This window comes from Rhinolophus sinicus, linkage group LG04 (genome assembly GCF_036562045.2).
Source record: "Rhinolophus sinicus isolate RSC01 linkage group LG04, ASM3656204v1, whole genome shotgun sequence".
Taxonomy (NCBI): Eukaryota; Metazoa; Chordata; class Mammalia; order Chiroptera; family Rhinolophidae; genus Rhinolophus; species Rhinolophus sinicus.
The window spans coordinates 51,749,739-51,772,433 of NC_133754.1; the positions used below are offsets into that span (position 1 = coordinate 51,749,739).

Genomic DNA, 22,695 nt, shown 5'->3' on the forward strand with positions numbered 1-22,695 from the left:
TGTAACTTTTAGGCATATCCTGATCCAACTTACGTGTTCTGATTCTTTGGAAGCAGCAGTAAGGAAATATGAAGTGGTAAATTCATTAACATCTAGATGTCTAGATCAGGGTTTCTCAACCTCAGCACTATACACATTTTGGTCCAGATCATTCTTCATTCTGGGGTCTGTCCTGTGCATCATAGGAAGTTTAACAGCACCCCTGACCTCCACCCTAGATGCTACAAGCGTGCCCCCTCCCCCACATCTTGACAACTAAAAATGTCTCCAGACATTGCCAAAAGGTATAGGAAGCAAAAGTCACTCCCAGCTGAAAAACACTGATCTAGGTATTAGCACCAACTCCATTATCTTGCTTTTCGTTACACTGAGTGGCCAGATACTTTGTGGGAAACTCCTACTCAGTGAATCACCCTGTGGTTGCTCAGTATGCCATATTATCTTATTAAAGGGACTTTAACAAGAGCCCTGAAATAAAACCTATACATTTATGATTCCTTCAATGAGTGCATTACACATAATTTAAATAATGTAGAATTAATTAATTTTTACTCATTTAACACATTTTCTGTGTGTATTGCTTGAGCAAATTATGCCAATTTTTTTTTTTTGAAGTTTGGCAGCAGACGCTGCTCTTCATCTTCCTACATCTGATTTATTTCTTTTGGGGGGTAGGGAGGGCAGCAGTACTGACACCAGCTGGTGAATGCAGAATTAATTACAGATTGTTTCCCTCAAAAAAGACACACATGGATTACCACCCTCTAATGATTCTGGCAGCTGTTCCTCCCCTTACCAGTAACTGGACAGATACTTTATTCTTTTTCTTGTAAGTGTATATGTTGCAATTTGGGGGATTTGGACACTAGAAGCTTTGTTACAGATGCCACTTCTGATGAAAATTTTAGACTATATGTGCTATTGCCTTAGAAATCCACTATAAAACTCATTAATTCATTAACTTTTTGGTAGTACTTTAATTAGGTTAAATACAAATATGTATATAAGTAAATTTCAAAACATACTGGCTTAGAATTAAAGCACATGTGTCTTAAGAATAGATAAGTTTGAGATAGGTGAAGGTGGATCATTCTGTTCATATTGGATTTGAAAAAGAGTGATCTCAACAACATTTAAGTGACCCTTAAAATGTACTGTGTTCATGGCAACAATTTTTGGGGAGACGTTTCCCCACCAAATGCTGATAAGTTAATGCTTTAATTGCATTGAAATGGAGCCTTTCAAAAAATATAGTTTCAGCAAACTATATCATTGCTGAACTAATATTGCTATATTAATAAATCTTCTAAGTGAAATCATTTTAATTTGAATTATATAATTGAAAAGAAGGATCTTAATAGTCTTAAAAATACAATCTACATACAGTTTCCAATATCTCATTTTCCATTTACTCCTCAATCCACTAAATTTGAATTTAGGCCAAAGTGTTTCAGTAACTAGTCCATTGGATATTGCTGTGAATATTTTATGTTATTTCTGCCTTTCTTTCCTAGTCATCACGCTGCTGATTTGACTGTTAATATTTCTCTCTACTATATCATTTTATCCTGAAGCAGTATAGTTTCGGGGTTAAAAGCCCAAACTTACTGTCAAACTGCCTGGGTTTGAATCTTTGTTTTACAATAGTCTAATCTCGGAAAAAGTCATTACAAGGTGCCATCTTGTTGTTTTACTGACAATTAAGGTCAAGTTATTAAATTTGGATGGAGTTACAAAATACTGAGTTCACAGATGGTGAGTTAATTATGATGAGGGTGGTGGATAAAATCAATCTACTATGACAAAATGGTTCATCACTTTAAGTGAACAAGCCCAGCTTTCAAACACAAATTTCTAATAAATGTAGCTTTTTAGAACAAGCAATCATAAATATAATCCTTGGAACTTTTAAATTATTTAAACATATTTCTCAATGTTTATAAAAAACAGTTTTCCTCATGACAAACTGAGTTTCTCTAGTGTCATGCAGAGACTCAGCTCCCACTCCCCGCACAAGAACGCAGGATATGGCGAGGCCAAAAAGGAACACCAACGGAGCCATAGATAGGGGTGTCATACCACTATATTCTTGATGGCGGCTGGTTGAGACACAAAAGCAAACATCTGCCAGTACCCCAACGAGCGGTCTTCCTGCACCCCAGTCTCGCTCGCAGCCGGGAGAGACAAAGGAAGTAGGATCAACGCGATCCGCAATGTAATCCACTTGCTAGCCACAGTCCACGCTTGCTAGCATAGTCATGGTAGTTATATTAGTGGCAAACGGCTAACCAGTAACAACTAACTGATGGCCAACCAGCCACAGTGGATGGCCTTCTGATTACAGCTGATGGCCGTCTAATAACCGAGCCAGCACCTTCCCACGTGAGGCCGAGAGCCTGGAAACTGCTCTCCTGGCTTTGTCTCCACATCTAGAAATTCAAATTTACAATGACAAGTTACAGATTAAGTGTAGAGTGAACTTGAGTTTGATTGTAACTAGTAAGTAAATTTCAATACCCTTTCCTTATTTTTAATAGTATGTAATAGACAAATGCATGCTTTGTTTCATCAAATTTCCTATATCACTCTCTCAGTTCTTTTCATGCTTCCTTATTAAACTGTCAGTTAAAGCTTGTAGCCTCTGGTTTCAGTTATAGTTTTGAGTAAAGGCTGAAACAAAGAATACAGGGCTTATAATTTTCCTTTTCTATACACACTCATTAAAGAAATCATTTAGTACAGATTCTTGAAGGTGCTCAAAATGGTTTGGCCATGTGAATTATTGTATATAAGTTATCAATCTGTGCAGGGGGCCATTCTAATATCTCCATGGTAATAGTATATACCAATAAAAGGATTCTTTGAACATGAGCGGGTAGTATCAAAACTTATTCATTTCATTTGTAAAAATTAACTAACATGGGAACCTAAGTTCAGTCATAATCCTGTTTTGCCTTCCTGACTACATTTTTTTTTCCAATCGGCCTTTCTAGCATCTCTGTGTTGACAGGTGTGCCAATGAAAGGATTTTTTGAAACCGAGGGTGTTAGTTTTTCTACTTATTCATGGACTTCCAAAATATGCTCCTTGTTTTATGCTTCCTTCGTAGTCTATGTGTCTCTGGAGTAAACACCTCACTGTAGTGACAGTGCACTCCCTAGGACCTGATTTCATTAAGTTTGACACGTGGGGAACTGGTAACCATGAGATACTCAAGTGTCTGTTGAGTCATGAGGAACTAAGATTGGAGTCAACAAGAGGAATAGGGAAAAAAAAAGTGATAAGCATTTACAGATGTGAAGCTTTAAAACAATTAAGTAGAACTAGTGCTTCATGGAACCATTTAGCATATATATTTACCATATCTAACAGCTTTTTTTTTTAATATGGTATTTTATTTTAAGTGAAAACATTGTGAATAATTATGGTGAAGGGTAAAATTCCATAAAGAGAAAGACCCTACAAACAGTTAACATTTGGGCCAGATGGCACAACTTGAGGCTGTTTATCAAGATCTGAGGATAGAATTTAGGGCAAGAAACAGTAAGTCCAGTGCCAAGAATAAGACAAAAAACTAACATAGTGAGGAGATGTGGATTTATCTTGCTTGAATAAATACAGCAAGATTTAAAGTGCAAATTCTTGTATTAACTAGGAAGTATTACTTCTCCAAATTATACTCCATGGATGGGAGGAGTAGGGACTGAGGATGGGACTTCGGCAAGGAAGAAAATATGTGTAGGAGACAGTACAGAGTCTTTCCTTTTCCTTCCTTCCTTCCTTCCTTCCTTCCTTCCTTCCTTCCTTCCTTCCTTCCTTCCTCTCTCTTGCTCTCACTCTCATCTTTCTTTTTGACATTATTTCATTTCCTTTTCCCACTTCTTCCCTCCCTCCCTCCTTTCTTTCTTTCTTCTTTCATTCATCTTTTGTGTTTCTTCTAAGAAAATGTGGGATGAAAAAAAAAAGATAATACTTTAACCGAAGAAAGAAAAGGGAAGATAAAGAGGAAAGAAGACAAGTCAAGGGATTAAACCAGTCTACCTGAGTGCCACGTGAGAAGAGATGGTTCAGTAGCAATGTCTCAAGACCAAGACTCTGAGATCAAACAGAAAATTAGCAAAGCATATTTAGAGAATTGCATTTTAGACACTGGCTGGGCCAACCCTTTTTTTGGTGTACCATGGTAGAGTGGATAAAGCCTTGATCTAGAAGGCAGGCTTTAATTCTAGGTGTGTACTAACTAGCTGTGCAAGGAATGCACTGAACTAGTCTCTATTTCCTTAATTAAAAAATAAAGAGTTGGATTTGCTTCACACAAATTATTATTTCTTTGTCACCAAGGAGGCCACCATATTTTTAAAATATCTCCTTATATTTTTTTCTCTACCTTTCTAAATCCCTCAAAACATAACTTCAATACTATTTCCTCCAGAAAGCCTTTCTTATTAAATGACCCCAATTTGAAATAATCTCTCCACTTTCAAACCCCAGCCACCAATGATGCCTACAGTTTAACTGTCATATAATTATGTATTGAATTACATTTACTTTATTGTTATAAGTGTTTTCTTATATATTTTGTTCTGGTCTTTAATTCTCATGTTTTCACTGAGATTGTTACGGTTACTAAGGTATTTAGAGCAGGGAGTTTCATGCACTCTTACCACTCCAGCACCTATGTTATCCTGGAAGAGAATATGTTCTTCATTAAATACTTTACTTCTTCATTTGTTGAACTGTCAGTCTGGAAATCTTACGTATTTCTGCATTAAACTTGTTTTTATAACTTAAAGTGCCTTCTTTTGGAAGCTTAAAGGTACTCCAGGGGGGAAGAAAAAGAACCTCTATATTTATTTTGGATTTGTGTTTCCTCTGTTAAAACCCCATCAGGGTCAGCTCCTTGCTCTGCTGGAGCTGGCAATGTTGCCCATGCACGTGGCCTAGAAATGTTGGGTAACATCAAATGGATCATCAGGGACAGACTCTGGACCCCAGTTTAGTCATCTTCAAGGCATGTTTTCCTTCAACCTGGTACTTAATTGTGGAGTGCATTACTGAGTTGGCAGAGTAAATTACAATTGATTCTGGAAAATAAAAAGAATATACCATGTTTCCCCGAAAATAAGACCGGGTCTTATATTAATTTTTGCTCCAAAAGATGCATTAAGGTGTATTTTCGGAGAATGTCTTATTTTTTTATGTACAACAATCTACATTTATTCAAATACAGTCATGTCCTCTTCTTCTGGAACATCGTCATAATGTACGAAATGCGTCTGTCTGGCTGATGATCTTAACTGGGGCTTATTTTCCGGGTAGGTCTTATTTTTGGGGAAACACAGTACAGCCCCATCTTGAATAATGTTAATGTAATTAATGCTGATTTGATTAACCACCAGGGATCTATTTATAACTCAGTGGGAATACCACATACCTCTTACGATGATCCTTGGTTCAGCAGGACTAGTCTTAGGGTGATTTTCACTACGTGTGCATGCTCGTAACCCACTGGTGGTGCAGCCTGTGTTCCGGTAGGTCCCCTCCATTACAGCACAGTGACAGAGCAGGGAATTGTTGAAGAGCATGCCTTTGCTTTCTCTCTCACCGGGATTTTCGGAAACCCCAGATTTCTCCCAACAGTTTTCTGCCATCCCCATAATATGATTGTGTGGGTCCCAGTTCCCAATTCCTTTTGCCCCCAAAGTGGGCTCCGTTGCTTATGTCGCTCTACATCGCCTGCTGCTCAAACCCCCCAGGAACTGTGTCAAATTCTGTCCCTGCTGCTTCCAAGTCACTTCCAAGTTCTGTGGACAGGTGTATCCAAGAGAGAGGAGAGATGGGAGGATGAGGGCCCACACTTTAACGATAACCATATTTAGGGAGTCAGTAGGAGGAGAAAGGGCCACCAAAAAAAAAAAAAAAAAAAAAATAGGAGATGTTCTGAAAAAAGAAAGAGACTAAAAGGGAAGATGGATACTTGTAAAAGCTGCAGAGAACAGGACAATGATTATTTAATTTAATGGTGTGATAGGATTGTAGGACCAGTTCTTTATTTCAAGCATTGTGTCTTTTAGAAAAATGGGATTTAGATAGATCAGAGGTCCAGCTGTGTTACCTGATTTAATAATGGGACCCTTATTTCCAGAAAGAGATTTTTAGTTTTATTATGTCATGAGCCCATTAATTATATATGATCATGTGGTTAATAAGTCTCCATTTTGTGGTCTTTTTGGTTCTGTGGAGGCAGATAATACATCCATTTGCTGCCATATTCTTAATGTTAGCTAAGTGCCAAGCTCATGGTAAAAACTTAACTTTTTGTGTTTATCTTCCAATTATTATAAAATTGTATAACGTATTGTGACGGGCCAGCCGTCACGAGTCGATGGGTTCCCGAATGGGGGAGTGGGAATGAATAAAAGACACTCTCACATATGATGGCGATCGCGGGACTTCAGTGATCCTGAAGACACTAAGTTTATTTTACTGCACCCATATAAGCAGTTTGAGCACGTGCAAGTATGTATTAACATAACAAATGTAAATTCTTTAGCTTTCACATAGAGGATACAAAATTCACCGAAACTCACAAGTAATTATCTTATCAATTGCCCTGATAGGCATCAGCCTTCTGTGTCTGGGAATGGGCCGCTCCCACCAAATTCCTCAGCAGCTTACAAGCTCAAGCTCCCCTCAGGTGCAGGCAGAGACAATTGCCTCAGGGGGAGGAAACAGGTAGCATAAACCGAGCCATTCTGCAAAGCTCAGAGTTTCCTGTAACCATGGCTCCCCACACGTATTTGTTATACTGTGCTTCTATAATAATTATTAGCAAGATTTGCTATTTTTAATAACTGTTAATCATTGTACTTCCTTTTTGGAAAATTATCTTTACCCATTTATCATTTGGGTCTTAATTTTTTAATTCATTGATATGTTGCTATTAACTCTTTTTCTGTGAATATTGTTAATATTTTCTGGATTTTTTTACTTTGGTTTGTGATGTCTTTTTGAACTGGAAGTATTTTCAGATTACCTTGAAAGTTATTGATCTTTTTTTTAAGTGATCTCTTTCACTGTTTTAAGCTTAGAAAATATTTGGCCATACAAAAATCTGCCTTGCCAGAAGAAGGAATAGTATTTGTACAGAACTGGAATTGGCCTAGTGAGGTGGATTCAAGGACGTAAAAGAAAGCCAGTGAGACTGAAATTCTGAGTGAGAGACAGGATGGGTTACACTGAAGTCAGGACAGTCAGAGGTCAGAGTATGCAGGACTTTGAGGCTGTATTAAGGGATTGGTGTCTTTGTTCTGAAAGAAATGACCGGTCATTTGAAGGGTTTTGAATAAGAGAATAATATGACTGATTGAAAGATCCTTATGGTGGTCGTGTGGACAGCATCAGAAGGAGACAGAGAAGCAAGTAGAAATTGCAGTAGTAGGGGTGCTCTTCCTGGTCCACACGAAAGTGAGACCTCTGTTCCCCAGTGCAGTGGAAGTACAGAAAAGTGGGTGCATTGCAGAGATCTATTTTAGAGGTAAAACAGCCCGGACTTGGGGACAGATTTGAAACAGGGTTGGAAGGACAAGGAAAACGACCAGATTTCTGGTCTGAGCAACTAGTGGGTGGAGGTACTGCTTATTAGAATGGGAAACACTGATGAAGAGCAGCTCAGTGTGGGACATATCTATGCTTCATAAAGCTGACAGAAAAAGCCTGGCATGGGAATAACATAGGAGTCAGTGTCCTATTGATTAACATGGATGTGGATGAGCTGACAGGGTCAGAAAAGAGTGAGAAGAAAAGGCTGGTTCTAGACTTGGTAAAACTACTACACTGAGATATCAGACTGACTGAGGAATTTTAGGCCAGAAAAGTTAGAGGGAATTGTCCATAGAAATGAATCCATATTTCCTTGAAGGAAAAATTGCCTTGAATTTTAAAAAATGCAGATTTTTTTTGGGTAGTGATTTCAACTGTATATATTCAATTGAGTATACATAACACCCTGGAAATGATTTTCTGATTTTAGTGCAGGACTTTTTTCTTTAGTGAACATTTCACATGGCTTTGCTCCACTCCCTTATTTTTGGATAGTTGTGAAAGCATATTTTATTTATGTTTGTTCAGGTAGGCTGGATATTTCTGAAAGTGTTAGAACTCAAACTAATTACTATAATCATTGTACAATAATTGAAATGTTGCTTGGTCTGATTATAAGAGGTTCTTTCATTTTGCATTTCAATTCTGGCTTTATGTTTCTTTTTTAATTAAATTTATTGAGGTGACAATGGTTAGTGAAATTACATAGTTTTCAAGTGTGTACAATTCTATAATACATCATCTATATATCATATTGTGTGCTCACCATCCAGAGTCAGTTCTCCTTCCATCACCATATATTTGACCCCCTTTACCCTCTTCTATCCCCCCCTTACCCTCTGGTAACCACTAAACTGTTGTCTGTGTCTATGAGATTTTTTTTTGTTTATTTGTTTCTCTTTTTCCTTTGTTGCTTTCAGTTTTATATCCCACATATGAGTGAAGTCATATGGTTCTTAACTTTTTCTGTCTGGCTTATTTTGCTTAGCTTAGCTTATTTTGCCTAGCATTATAATTGAAAGATCCATCTATGTTGTTGCAAATGGCAGTATTTCATCTTTTCTTATGGTAGATTCGTATTCCGTTGTATATCTATATCTATATCTATATCTATATCTATATCTATATCTATATCTATATCTATATCTATATCTATATATCTATATATATCTCCAATCATCTATCAAAGGACACTTTGGTTGTTTCCATGTCTTCTAAACACTGTGTTTGTGTCTATGCTGACAGTTATGTTTCAGCTATACTAATGGGAAATTCGGGAGAGAGACTTCCAACCAGAATGCTATGTTAGTGTTATCTTTTAGGTCATAATCAAAAACCATGTATCTTCCTTGGGCCACCATTTCTACTTGTTGTTATTGAAAGTGGATGGTTTCATCTTGACTATCCTATTTCTGGAGAAAGAGATCTACATTGTTAATATAATATTCATCAGCCCCAGAAGAAGCCCAGTGCTCAGAACATCCCACATTCCCTTGATTGTTCTTAGAGCAGTTTGGTGTCTGGTGATGACTGTAATGGCAACCACGAGAAAAATGTTTCACGCTGCTGTCAGAGTAGCTGACACCTGGTGTATTTCTCGAATGACCTCTGTATACAAGGTATTTAACCCTTTGTGTAAGAATCATGGTTATTTTTCCAGTTCCACTCAGGACGGGTGAAGGTGGCCAAGTGGAATCTCTACTGGCTCCGGTTCTGGGTGAGACTGCTGGAAGAAGTCTCTGCTTCTCATTGACTGGTGAACTGCAGCCAACAAATCTGTATAGGTGTCAGTAACAACACTTGAAAGTCAGCAAAGAGGAAATGGGAGGAGTGGAAAAAGAACCCTCCAAGCATCGACAGATCTTAATTCTCTCCCATTGTATTACTTAAATACAGGCTTAGCTAAAGTGGCAAAACATCCAAAATGACAGTGGCCTAAATGATATCGATATTTATTTTTCTCTCTAATCTAGTGACATGCACAACCTGGGGCCGGCATGGTGACCCCATGGTCATCATGGACCAGGATGCTTATCTGGTGGATTTCCATGGTCTGAGTTTATAGCTCCAGCTCCAGTGATAAATCTCTCATTCTAGCTACCAAGATAAGGAAAGGAGAAGAGAAGGCCACTTGCTTTTCAGGGGACTGCCTGTATTCATCATTTTCTCCTACATTTCAATGGATAGAATTTAGTCTATGGCTTCACGTATAACAAAAGATGCTGGGATATATAGTCTCTATTCTAGGTGACCATTTGTTAAGCTTGTATTTAAGAGTTGTATTACTTCAACGGAGTTTCAGTTTTGAAGGCTAAAATAATAAAATCATGCCTTATTCTTTTTTCCCACATGTCCATTTGCTCCTAACCGAATACTAAGCACACTCCAGGGATTTACTTAATGCAGGAGTAATGGTTTGAGTTGCCTTCATACACTCTCTCCAGAACATTTCGAATAGGAATATTTTTCGAGATGTTCAGCTGATACAAGAAAACTTCACCTTTGTGGAACTTAACATGTTAAGTGTGTGTGTGTGTGTACTGTTTTGAGTACAGGAACATTGCTAGATTCAGCAACTTACAAGAAACAACAGCATCAGAATATATGGTATAGGTCAATTGAGAATAGTTATTACTCCCTAGTGATCCAGTTTAGCTTTGCCTCAGTTAGGTCACTCGGAGAAGACAGAAACGATTTCAGTCTTAATATAACCTCTTCGGGATCAGTAATCAAAAGATTACAACTAACTGCTTACAACTCAGAGATAGAGTTTTGCAGCTACCACACTGGACTTCCCCAGCAGGAGGAGTTTATTAAACTATTGAAGTTGAGAAGGAGACGCGTCTTGAAAATAATGTTCCAAGAGACAGCAAAGAGCTTAGAGTATAAAAGGCATTGGATTCTTTGGTTTCTTAAAGATGCATCCCATGAATTTTGGAGGCATGGTAGGGCTTGAATCTCAACAATAACAGTAACAAGCTGTGCAACTTTGGGAAAGTTAGACAACCTCTCTATAGTTTAAAGTTTCTCATCCATATATGGAGAAAGTTAATGTATTATCCAATATTTCATTAATAATGAAAATCTGGAATGCAAATCAGTTCATTTAACTACTTGGCAGTAATTTTGGTGGAGGAGTTAAGGGAATCTAAAACTTATAATATAAACTAGATTTTGTGACTTTTCTTATTTCTGATTTTTCACTTTTTCTGTTATATTTATCAATAATTAAAAGTCTTAATGAATAATTATAAAAACCTAAGGACATAAGAAATATTTAAAGCCTAAGACTTTCACTTTACTGATAAGGAAACTGAGAGGGCTTGAGGATCGTAAATAAATTCATCCCCAAATCCATTGTCACAAATACCATTATTGCCATTCCTGGAACGAAAGCCTGGGATTTCTGATGTGAAAACTAATGCCCTTTCTCTTTCCAGTAACTCAAAATGCCATTATATAAGTGAGATAATTTAATTTTTGAAGATTAATATAAAAAGTGTCACAGAGAAAAAAGCCAAGATTGGATTAGAAGAAATAACACTATTTAAAGGGTGGGAGAATGGAAAAACTGTAAGGGAGAGGAGAAGTAATTGAAAATTTAGGAAGAGATCCAGGGAAGTATAGTGCTGTGGGGAGAAAAATCAGCATTAAAACTGGCAGATCATTCTTGGTGAGAAGTGAGCAGGAACCTTATTTTGGCAATTAATTGGTTATTGGTGACTTTGGATGAGAATTTAACTGGTGATACATGAGGATGTGGGATGGGAATAGTCAAAGCCATAATGCAGTGAGTAGAAGAATGAATGTGGAGGTGATGAAATGGAGAAAACAAACCGTGACTATTCCTCGTGGAAGCTTAGCTATGAATGGAAGAAAATGTCAGGAGTTTCAGGAGAGTAAGGGTGATATTTTCCAGGAAACCTATCATTCTGGTTCTAAGAATTAAAGAGGTCCTGTGAAGATGATCCCAATTGGTATCCTTGCCTCTGTCCAGCTGTAGTGTAAGGTCTTAAAGGATACGAGTAGGTGCCAACTTTTATTTATCTCTTAGTCCTTAGTGGCTAGCACAGTGGCTAGAACACTCAAAATCTATTTGTGGAATGAATAAAGTCTTACATTGCAGAACAAAGTTGGATTTTGTGTTATTTCAGGCACCAGTCCCCAACTTACATCGGGTCCCTGGTGTCTTAAAGAATATTTTATCTAAATACCAAAAAGGATGGACATAAGTTTTAAGTTTTCTTTTTTTTTTTTTAAATTCTCTCAACTGAAAAAGACACATTACCAAGTTCTGCCTCATTGCTCCTGCCTACAAGCCATGCCATTCCGCCTTCGCCCGGTGTTTTCCCCAGCCCACATGTACCAGCTGCAGCTCTCGTGCTGCACTACCAGATTAAAAACTATACTGTGCCGAGTTGTCATTTATCAGAGAAATTGCTTTCCAGAGTTGCACGGTCAGTACTTGAGTTAAGAGAAATGGATTTGATCAGTGTTTGCCAAAGACTCTATTTTTCTAAGAAAATATCCTTCTAGCATCAGTAATTTACATGACGCACAAACAAATGATGCTTAATAATGACTCTCAGAAGTCCTCACCAACACACACTGCAAAGCAGAACAGGTCTACATTTCACTGATATTAGTCAAATAGCAGTCTGCATGGACCGCTCCCCTTTCAGTTTTCAGTTCTTAGAGCGCTAGTATTTTATCCTTTGAGCACATGAATGATGAATGATCTAAAACATATATTAAACTTCATGGTTTGTCCAGGAAACCAGGACAGGGATTGAATTGACGATCTGCCTCCCTGTGGGTCAAATAACTTATGATCTGTCAACTAGTGAATGAAATGCTGTGGTTAAGAAGGAATATAATGATGGTTATGTGCGGATGTTTCTCACACTGAAAAATGGGTTTATTAATGGCATGATTATGAAGAAAGTTCTAATCTGGGATTCTGTTACCATGTGTAATTAACAAGTCAGCCATTGAAGATCCATGAAGCTCAGATCTAGAAGTGAGTGATAATCAATTTTTGGTTTTGCTCTGTGCACAGCTAAGAAGCAAATGGTTGCAAAACTCAGAAAGCTTACTCAAAAGAGTAGATCAATATTTTATTTTGTCTTTTGTCACTGGTAATCTAGTGGGAGGAAATATACACATGTTCTTGCTTTTTGTTTGGCCCTACACTTGCATAATTTTCAAGTGGGTGCAGAGCTAGAAAAAGAGTATTAGATCATTTGTGTCATTGGAAGATGATAGTTACGTGCCAAGGTTATGCAACCAGTGTTTATCACTAAAATTCAAATGAATAGATCTGTAACAGGGGAAGTGCACATCAACAGAACGTTCCTAAGAAAAAGATGCAAAAATTTAGGGATAATGATGAGCTCGTTTTCTGTAATTATATGGCTAGCTTCATCCATTTTCTGATACAACTCTTGAATTAGATTCTACATAGATTAGACTGCACTGACAGAAAAAGGTGGGAAAATATTTGATATATTCATACTGTATGTATAGACATGCAGCTGTCAGCATAATGGTAGAAATGCCAAGGTGTCTATACTATGACTTTTGAATGTGTTATTTTTATGGATTGTATTTTGTGACAGAGCCAGTATTTTGTAGAACAATTAAATAACAGTAGCTCCTGTGTAAAATGAGGATATTGGAAAATGTTTCTTTTGTCCACTTGGAGAAAGCCTTTATTTTGTTAAAGATTACACTTGCAGATGTCATGCAAAAGAAATGAGCCTGGCATGACCAAGGAGCTCATTGAAAACTGTAGTATATGGTATAATTAATAGTTCCTCTCCGCAAGAAGGAAATTATTTAGAACTTGTGTGATTCAAGGCTCTGTTCTCTTAAAGGCTAGGAAATTGGAGATCTTTTTTGCCACTCACAGAAAAGAGATTTAGTAATATTTTGTTGCAATATTACCTCTTTATTTAGAAATACACTATTTCTGTTTCTTCACCTGTTTCCATATTCATCATAACAGAAACGCTGTAAAGTGTCTATTTCTGTAAGAGTCACTCCTAGAAACTAAAATGAAATGGCTTAATTGGATCAGAAGTGTAAAGTTTTCTTTTTTCCCCAGGAGCAGAACAATCCTAAGAATGTAGTCTCAAAGTCAGTTAGCCAAGAAAGTGTAGGTTCTGTCTTAGTCACAAAGTCATAGTAAAATTTTAATTTCCCACATGTTAAAAATGGTAAAGATTAATTGTATTACTCAAAATACACATGATAACTGGAAATTTGAAAATTAAGGAAAACTTTAGGTGAGATAGCTATCAAGACACAGTGGATGTTGTTTTCATTTGATGTCCTGAGGCTTTCCTTGCTAAGAAGATCACACGATTTTCAAAGGAGAGTTGGCATTAGTGAATGCTGGTCACTCATAAGTCCTCAATGTCCTTAGGTGACCCCTTACCATTGGCTATTTGCTACAGTACTACTCAAGTCAAAAGTGGGAAACAAGTAAAAATTTACACATTTCCTACAAGTGACTTTAAAGACCTATCTATGTGTATTTACTTATTGTACATCTTTATATAGATATTTGTATAAATATTAAAACGGGTATAGGGATATACAATATATTCTGTAAGGAATGCATCTTTGATGCACTGTAATATTCAATAGACAATTGATTTAACAACTAGGCTCTTTTATTCCATACTTTTATGCTTTAAAGTTTATGGATTCAACATTTTCTTTCATCCTTCTTTTGAACATTGTATCTTGAAAATAATTTCCAACATACTTCAAAATAGAGATAACACTATAGTAAACCTTTAGGTACTCTAACTTCAACAATTAATATTTATTTCTTAACAAAAGAGTTATTGGAGTTTTTGGTTCTGTGACTGCCTTCAGTGTTTCAAATGCCATGTATTTCTTGAAATGGGTTAATTATACAAATTTATCCTTAGGGTAAGTCTTCATTTTGAAGTATTATCTACAAATTCCCAGAAAATATTAAACACATAGGAATTTATATAAATGTTACTACTGATATTTGGACAAGGTATCACATTTTCTGTAATAACAGTAAAGAGAAAATGAATTATTCCTATAATTTTTAACAATATTCTTGAGAAACAGTTTTCTATAACTGCAGTAAAGGAGTGAATCAGGGAAAATTATGATGACGCTCGGCTGCATTTTATGCCATTATTAATTTTTAAACAAGCTATTAATTCTCACATTAAGATTTTATTGTAATGTAACAGATGTGGTGTTTTCTTTATGAGTATATTATCATCAACCTGAAGATGGATGTGTGCAGATAAAATACTGTTTGTATCCACAGATGTTTGATTTCATCCTAAAATATTGTGCTTACTTGTTTTAATACAAAGCATTTTCTTTTTTTGGGGGGGGGAGAGGGGCATTCAAAATGTGAACTTGAATAACAAACAGCAGGTCAAAATGGGGTTCTCCAGGAATGAGAATGATGGAGCTGGTGCTGGAGGCCTCGAGAGTCCCCACGTCTTCCCCTCTGAGGCCTGGAGGCAGGGAAGCAGCCCTGATAAGGGCTGGCACCAACTCCACGGAAGTCCATCTGTTTGGAGTCCTAAGACAGAAGATGCAGCAGTGTGTGGAGCAGGGCGGCACCCTGGCAGGGTGGGTGGCCCAGGCTGGGCAGGCGAGCAAGTCAAGGGCTGTGGGGTCAGATGCGAAAGCTTTCCTCCCGGCCTTCCATGTGACAGAGCCGCAGGTAGACGTCTGTGCCAATGCACTGCAGGGACTATAGCCAAACAGAACCAGCCAGTTACTCTGTGTAGGCCCGTGATATGAGCAGCCCCAAGCCACAGCCTTGCGTGGGTCCTGACTGGCCATGACTGTGCATGTTCAGGTGGCCACGTAGGGGCTTGGTCTGGGGTTCCTGGGTGCTGGACTCGGCTGTCATGAAGTGGTGGTCTATAACCCAGTCCAGGGCTTTGTGAGCGATTCCCCTGCCTTGGTCGTAAATCCTGATGACAAGGCCGATATCATTGTCGGCAATGGTGATAATCACATCTGGGACATTGCAGGGAGTGTCTAGGTGACGCTCCATCATGGCTCTCATGGCTTTCTTAAGCAGCTTGGGCAGGATGTAGTCCAGTGGCATAGGGATGAAGGGGAATTGGGCAGCCATGTGTCCATTGATATGGACATGGGCGGGCGGGATAGCCGTACCCGTGCAGGCATCTGGCACAGTCCACCCACTTTTCAATAAAGTCCACCCACTTTTCAATAATCGTCTTCTTTGGTGAGAGACAAGCTTATCGGCAGATGATGGCGAGAAGTCAGGCTTGTCCTCACGTGGTGCCAGATGATGTGTGGCCAACATGCAGATCCCAAGCCTCGAAGTCAGTGTCTTGTCCAAGAAGGGGCAGATGAGGTTCTCATCCTCTATGTGCTTCCGGCTCTCACGTAGACAGGCCATCAGCTAAGAGGCTCAACCACGCCCTTGTGGTTGTCCAGCCCCTGATGCACCAGCTGGCAGTATTGGGTCGCATCCACGTGGTCCTTGATCAGAGGAAAGTCTGTCAGCTTCTGGAAGGCACGGATGTATAGCTCGTGTCCATGCAGTATGGTGGGGTTGCAGCCAATGATGAAAGGAAGGCTGCAGAAGCCCTTGGTGTGGTGAGCGTTCTCACTGGCAACTCTTGCTGCAAATACCGGGCACTTTTCAGAAGGTGGCTGCTGTCCTGCGAGCGGCCTGTGTAGCGCATCATGGTTGGAGTAAGGTGGACTGAAGGCTTCTCCACTGCCGTGTCGATGGCCAACTGGTTGTAAAAAGAGGTGATGACCTTGGAGCGCTCCCGTACCATCTCCATGTGTTGTGTGTCCATGGCTGAGGTGGAGCTGGCCTGGAACAAGAGTGCAGGCCCCAGGAAGGGACGGAGTGGAGGGCTGCTCTGGGGGCCACTCCCCAGCATGGATGTCAGTATCACCGTCCTGCTCTTTAGTCGGATTAGCTGGTGACTAGGGCTAAGGACCAGATAGACGGAGGAGACCACAAAACGGGGCAAGAAGGGCATAGGTGGGCAGGGGCTCTTCTCTAACTTCAGGGGTGAGGGCCACTGGAGGATGCTAGCAAGTGCAGCCCCCAGGGAGCAGCTCCCATCCCAGGCTAGAGCCAGGGCTGGGGTCTGCGTGTCTACAAAGCATTTTCAATATAAATTATCACAAACCTCTCCTTATGGAAGGTATCAAAGGAATATTTGTGAAGGATAAGGAAATTCATTATTGAGTGAATAAAATAATGATTTCTAAGGAAGGTTTGGAGAAAGGTAAATTTTTGAGTGTTTAAAGTTTAATTACAATAATCTGTGTTTATTGTGACTGTAAAATGCACAGTAATACCCAGTAATTTCAGCGTATTTTAAGGTTAGTAAAATTTTAATAAAATAAGACCTTATTTTAGGAAAGTAGAATCCTAGATTCAGTTTTTTGTTTGACCAAAGTAAATGTACCAGGCAGATTAATTACTTTCAGTTAATACTCTTATTGTACACTTTGTCAAAATGATATTCTACATTCCTTAGTTTTATATTTTGCATCCACTACTATACATTGTTAGATTTTTAATGGTTTTTAAGCACTTGTTTGTATTACTATATTTAAATTAATATTCCAATTTGTGATCTAATTTATTATAAGAAGAATGTGGAGATCAGTTCTTGCCCTCAATTGATCTTCCTTTGACGGGACAAGTCTCCAGAGGTTTCCCAATTATGTAAAACCTTAGACATTACATGAGAATAAATGGAATTGTTGAATCATACTTTAGATAAAAGGATCAGTGGAGGAGAAGTGGCACTTGGTTTATGCTTTGGGGTAGGGCATGGCAGTGACCGAGACTTGGACAGGATGAGTCAGAACTGGGTTTGGGTTCCTGTGTTTTCACTTTCCGTGTGCTGCAACAATTTTCTTAGCTTTCGTGAAATGGAAATATCCACCTTATAGCTTCCCTGAGGACCAAATGTGAAAATGGGTGGAGCGTGTCTGCCACATCATAATCTTGCAGATACCGGTGGTAAAGGTTGCCATGCTACTGGGATTGTGACCCTTGGCCATGATGAAACAACAGCTTTCTAGCTGAGTTGTGCTCTCATTTTTCTGCATGAGCGTAGACCCTCATAGGTTCAAGCCACCCAGGTCTGTGTGTGTTCTCTGTGTGTGTAAATGGGGGTACAGAGAAAAGTGAGGTCAGAGGCAGCCAAGAAGTGACCTGGAGTAGTGGCATTTGGACAACAGAGAGTTCTAGAGGCGGCTGTGGCTGCTTCTGGCCAGTAGCCCTGAGGGCTGCAGCCTGAGCACATGGTTTCCAGCAGGCAGCTATCCATCTTTTATTCTGGTTTCTTGTTCTAAGAAAACTGAAACTGCTGTCTTGGGAGGCTCTTCTGAAAATAGGCTTTTCTAGGGCAGGTAGTTTTAGCTGTTGAAACTATATCGAGAAGACATTGAAAGAGCTTTAAAGTTGAAAGAGCTTTAAAGTTTAATTACAATAATCTATGTTTATTATGATTGTAAAATGTACAATAGTACCCATTGTGTAATATGATAGTGTAATATCTCTGGAGAATAGACTTATCTCAGATCTCTCTCTCTCTCTCCCTCACACACACACACACACACACACACACACACACACACACGCACAGTCTCCAAAATAGCTTATTATAAAGCCTGGCTGGCGTATATGACCAGTGCTAAATGTTTATTTTCTTTATTTGCTTTCTGAAGTTTAGCGAAGAAAATGCTCTCTGAAATAGCATTTGCCTGATAACTGAGGCCCAAAGGACTTAATTTTACATGTCATAATCTCTCTCCCACCCATTACAACACAGTGCCCCCAATGGAGGTGGGAACATTGTGTTTCCCTTCTCACCTCATTTTTGTTTCTCGGTATAATAAAAACAATAGAGTTTTCTATTTGTAGTATACATTTCAGAACTGATTTTCAAATCACTCAAAAGAGAGACTCACATGAGGTTGGTAAGTGATAAATGTTATTCCTCCTCCAAAGTAAAGACAGAGAACAAAAATCAGACTGGCTCAGAATCACTTAGTAAGCTCATATCAGGGCTCTGAACAAAATCTAGGACTGCGGAATACTGAACGCATTGTCAGTTCACCTGTGTCTACAAGCAGTCTTGTCCGTAATGTTTAATTGTTGACTCTTTCTGGGGCAGAAGGGCTCTTGATAGTAGCATTTCCTAGTTTCCAAAGTATGAATATGCCCACCATGGCTAGTTTCATGCTACTGATGTGCTCTTTCTAAACACAAAGTTGGCAAAGATGCATACCATTGTCTTTCGAGAGCCTGTGGAAGATGGCTGCTGCACACCATTTTTCCAACTTTTCACACCCAGTAAACAAAACTGTTTGTATATCCAGTTAGTCATTTACTGGATCTTTATTTCCAGGAGCAACACAATGTACTATAGCAGTTGTAAAGACGTAGGACATACAGTGTCTGTCATCTGAATTAAAATTGGTAAATGGGATGCCTGAAGGAGGGCTTCACGATATCCTTCAGCATGGGTTGTCTCACCATTGCTATGGAGGTGAGAAAGGTCACTTAAGGCTGGATGAGCAGTACTTTGACTTCTAGGTAGAATTGAAATAAGAGGAACTCTTCAGTGTGGAGACTGAATCATGAGGGCAGTTCCTGTCCTCCTTTTTTAATTTGGATCATTATTTTGAGTTTGTCACTGTCCCTTCTAGTTCAGATGCCACTTCATTTAAATTTTCCAAGAGGCAGCAAGGTTTTGAGGAGATAGTGCTGAGTCATCGAGCAGTCTAGGTTAAAGAACTGAATTGTCCATCACCTTCAAATAGAAGGTGTTGGGCAGGTCCCTAAATGTCCTCTGTTATCTGAGCCCAAGTTTTCTTCATATATGAAATATGTGAGATAGTCCTTTGCAAAACTTGTGGTCTGCTTTGCAAACTTTGAGGGAAAATGATGTATTCAAATGATAAAAAGCAGTTTGCAAGTGTACCCTGCTGTATAATGCTGTGGCATATGACGATGACGGTGATGATGATGGTGGAGATTGTGATGCTGGTGATGGCATGGTGGGACCGAAAAGGAAGGCGGTGATGCTGATGATGGGGCTCTTAATAAATACTCTCACTTCAGCTGCCCATCTCAGCCATTCAGGTTCAAAATTAGCAAACTGGAATGTCTTGGAAATTCATTAATTATTGTAACTAGTGTCACTGGTATGGATTAGTAAGAGAAAATGAGCAAAGAATCCCAGTGCATGCGTTCCTCCTTGTGCACAGCTACCAAAGTCCTAGTCTCCATTTTGGGAGGAAGCTCTGATGACACTATGAGTAATTTCATATAGAACTTGGAGATTTACCAACCTACTGTACTCTCTTCTTCTTGGCTAGCCTTGGTGTGTTAAAATAGTTTTATAAGGTCAAAAAGAAAGGAAAGGAAATTACCTGAAAAAGATTTTGTTCTATACAGAAAAAATTAACAGTTTTGCAGAAAGAGAAGTTATCTAATATTTACATAGTCCTGTTCCTACCATTCCTAATACGGTTTCATGCATGCCACCTGAAATATTAAATAAACAGAACCTGTATGAGAGACTAAAGTGCGGAAGGATGGTATTTAACATCTGTAGTCAGTATATATCTATAAATGTCACATATGCCTTTCTTACCAAATGAGAATTTGTTTATACTTTAATTTATGCAATGATTTGCTTTATTTTCATTCCCTATCACAATCTCATTTAAAAATGTAACTACAATTTAGAAAAACTACACTGTTTTTCATTAGATGCTTTTAAAGGACTGAATTGTATCCCTGTTATCTCCACAAGTGTATCCCTGTTATTTCCAGGTTATATTGGAAATGTGTGAATGTGGTGTGTGTGTGTGTGTGTGTGCGTGTGTGTGTGTATGTACACACTAATGCACGATCACATAATACACTTTATCAAGAATGATTCATTTTGTTAGGAAAATATGGTAAAGCGAGTAATCAATCAGAATAACTGTAACATGACAATACATCCCATTGCCAAGTACACCCTATAATAGAAATCAGCGTTGTAAATGGTCGTTTTTGTTGACTAGGAATGCCCCAGAATATCTGTCTTTTTCCTTATAAAGATTAAATGTTAAGGTATGATGATTACTTATTGGTTCCAATTTATTTGCTGTCAACTGGTTTTTGTTTGGTCAGATTTTACATTCACCTCACGTAGATTTCCAGGCTTGCTGGTGCAATCAGAGCTCTTTTGAGCAACTAATATTGCTTAACTTACATTGTTATAAATTCTATATTTTTCTGGGATCATATCAACCAGGAGTTCTATAGCTATTAACAAGAAAGTAAACAGTACATATTCTAATTATAAATTTTAGCTCATCTACTTACCTCAAAAACATTGAGCATACAAAAAACCATTTCTCTTGGTATAAAAGACCTCTGCTTGAAAAGTTTCTTTATTTCTATTTTGACCTATAACTCATGATGAATTATATTTTATATAGTATGATTTTTAATATAATAGTACTTTATGTAACGTATAGTATATAAGTAAGCCTATAATGTTATGCTTTTTAAAATGCTATTTTAATGACATACAGGATTTAAAATATTGAATCTCTCAGAACATGGCATGCATTCCCATTAGTTTAAATTTACTCTTGTCTCTCAGGAGCATGTTACAAATTTTCTCATAGGTTTTAGAAATTTATTGTTGATATATAATTATCATATATATCAAAGGTGTGAATGAGTGTAGGTGTGTATGTGTGTGTGTGTGTGTATACATACATAAGTATACATATCTACCAGTCATACCTTTGAGAAACACTTTGTTTCTATAACATGAAGCATAGTACATTTCTTTGTTTATTTTCTGTTTCTCTTCATAAAAAATATTATCCTGAGGAGAGAATTTGTTCATTTGGTTCATGGTTGGCTCTCCAGTGCTATTCATAGTACATGGCACATAATGAATGCTGAAAATATACTTGTTGAATAGATAAAAGTAAATATAGGTATGCTTCTTCCATCTTCTTAACAATTTCCCTCCCAAACACATCTCTACTTTAAATGAGGACTTAGATATTTTTCATAATTTGTCTTATTTTAAGTGAAGTTTACTATAATTAACATTGAGCGAATAAATTCTAGAGCACAAATTGCAAACTGGCAGCTTATGGCAAGTTTAGCAGACATCTTTGTTCTTCCCTGAACAAGGTTTAATAAACTTCTATTTCAGTTCTATGATACCCACATGAGCTCTGTGATTTTTTTATTAGTTTCAGGTGTACAAAACAATGTACTAGACATTTACACCCCTCACCAAGTGATAACCCCCTTCACCAATTTACTACCCCTCTGATATCGTATTTAGCTGTTACAACTCCATTGACTAGCTTCCCTATGCTGTACACCACATCCCATATATATATGTATGTATGTATAGATATAAATATGCATACATACTAGGTTGGTGCAAAGGTAATTGCGGTTTTTGCAATTTTTAACCTTTTATACTGCAATTACTTTTGCATATAGATTTTGTAGGGGGTCAGATGGCTACTTGTCTTATTAGGGAGACCACTTCATGGACTATGCCTGACCACTGCACTGTACACCTGAAGCTGAAGCTGAATAATACTGAATGTATACAGTGCAGTGGTCAGGCATAGTCCATGAAGTGGTCTCCCTAATAAGACAAGTACCCATCTGACCCCCTACAAAATCTTTACAACATTGTTGGTTATATTCCCCAAACTGTCTTTCATATTCCTGTGACAATATTGTACTTTCTAATCCCTTTACCTTCTCCCCCTTCTCAGGAGCATGTTATAAACCCCTCCCATCTAGCAACAATCCGTTTTTGCCCTATATCTCTGAGTCTATTTCTGTTTTGTTTGCTCATTTGTTCTGTTCTTTAGATTCTACATATAAGTGAGGTAATATGGTATTTGTCTTTCTTCATCTGACTTATTTCACTTAGTATAATGTTCCTAACGTCCATCCATGTCATTGCAGAAGATTTCATTCTTCTTTATAGTCAAGTAATACTCCATTGTATAAATGTAACACAGTTT

The 22,695-nt window shown here is 38.1% G+C and overlaps 1 protein-coding gene and 1 pseudogene across 3 annotated transcripts in view; one reads left to right on the forward strand and one right to left on the reverse strand.

The window, feature by feature from the left end:
• MYO16 (myosin XVI) overlaps positions 1-22,695 on the forward strand; it is a 542,975-nt gene that overhangs the window by 25,923 nt on the left and 494,357 nt on the right. The gene's annotated exons all lie outside the window — the stretch shown is intronic.
• Positions 15,284-17,727, reverse strand: LOC109447055 (branched-chain alpha-ketoacid dehydrogenase kinase; annotated as a pseudogene).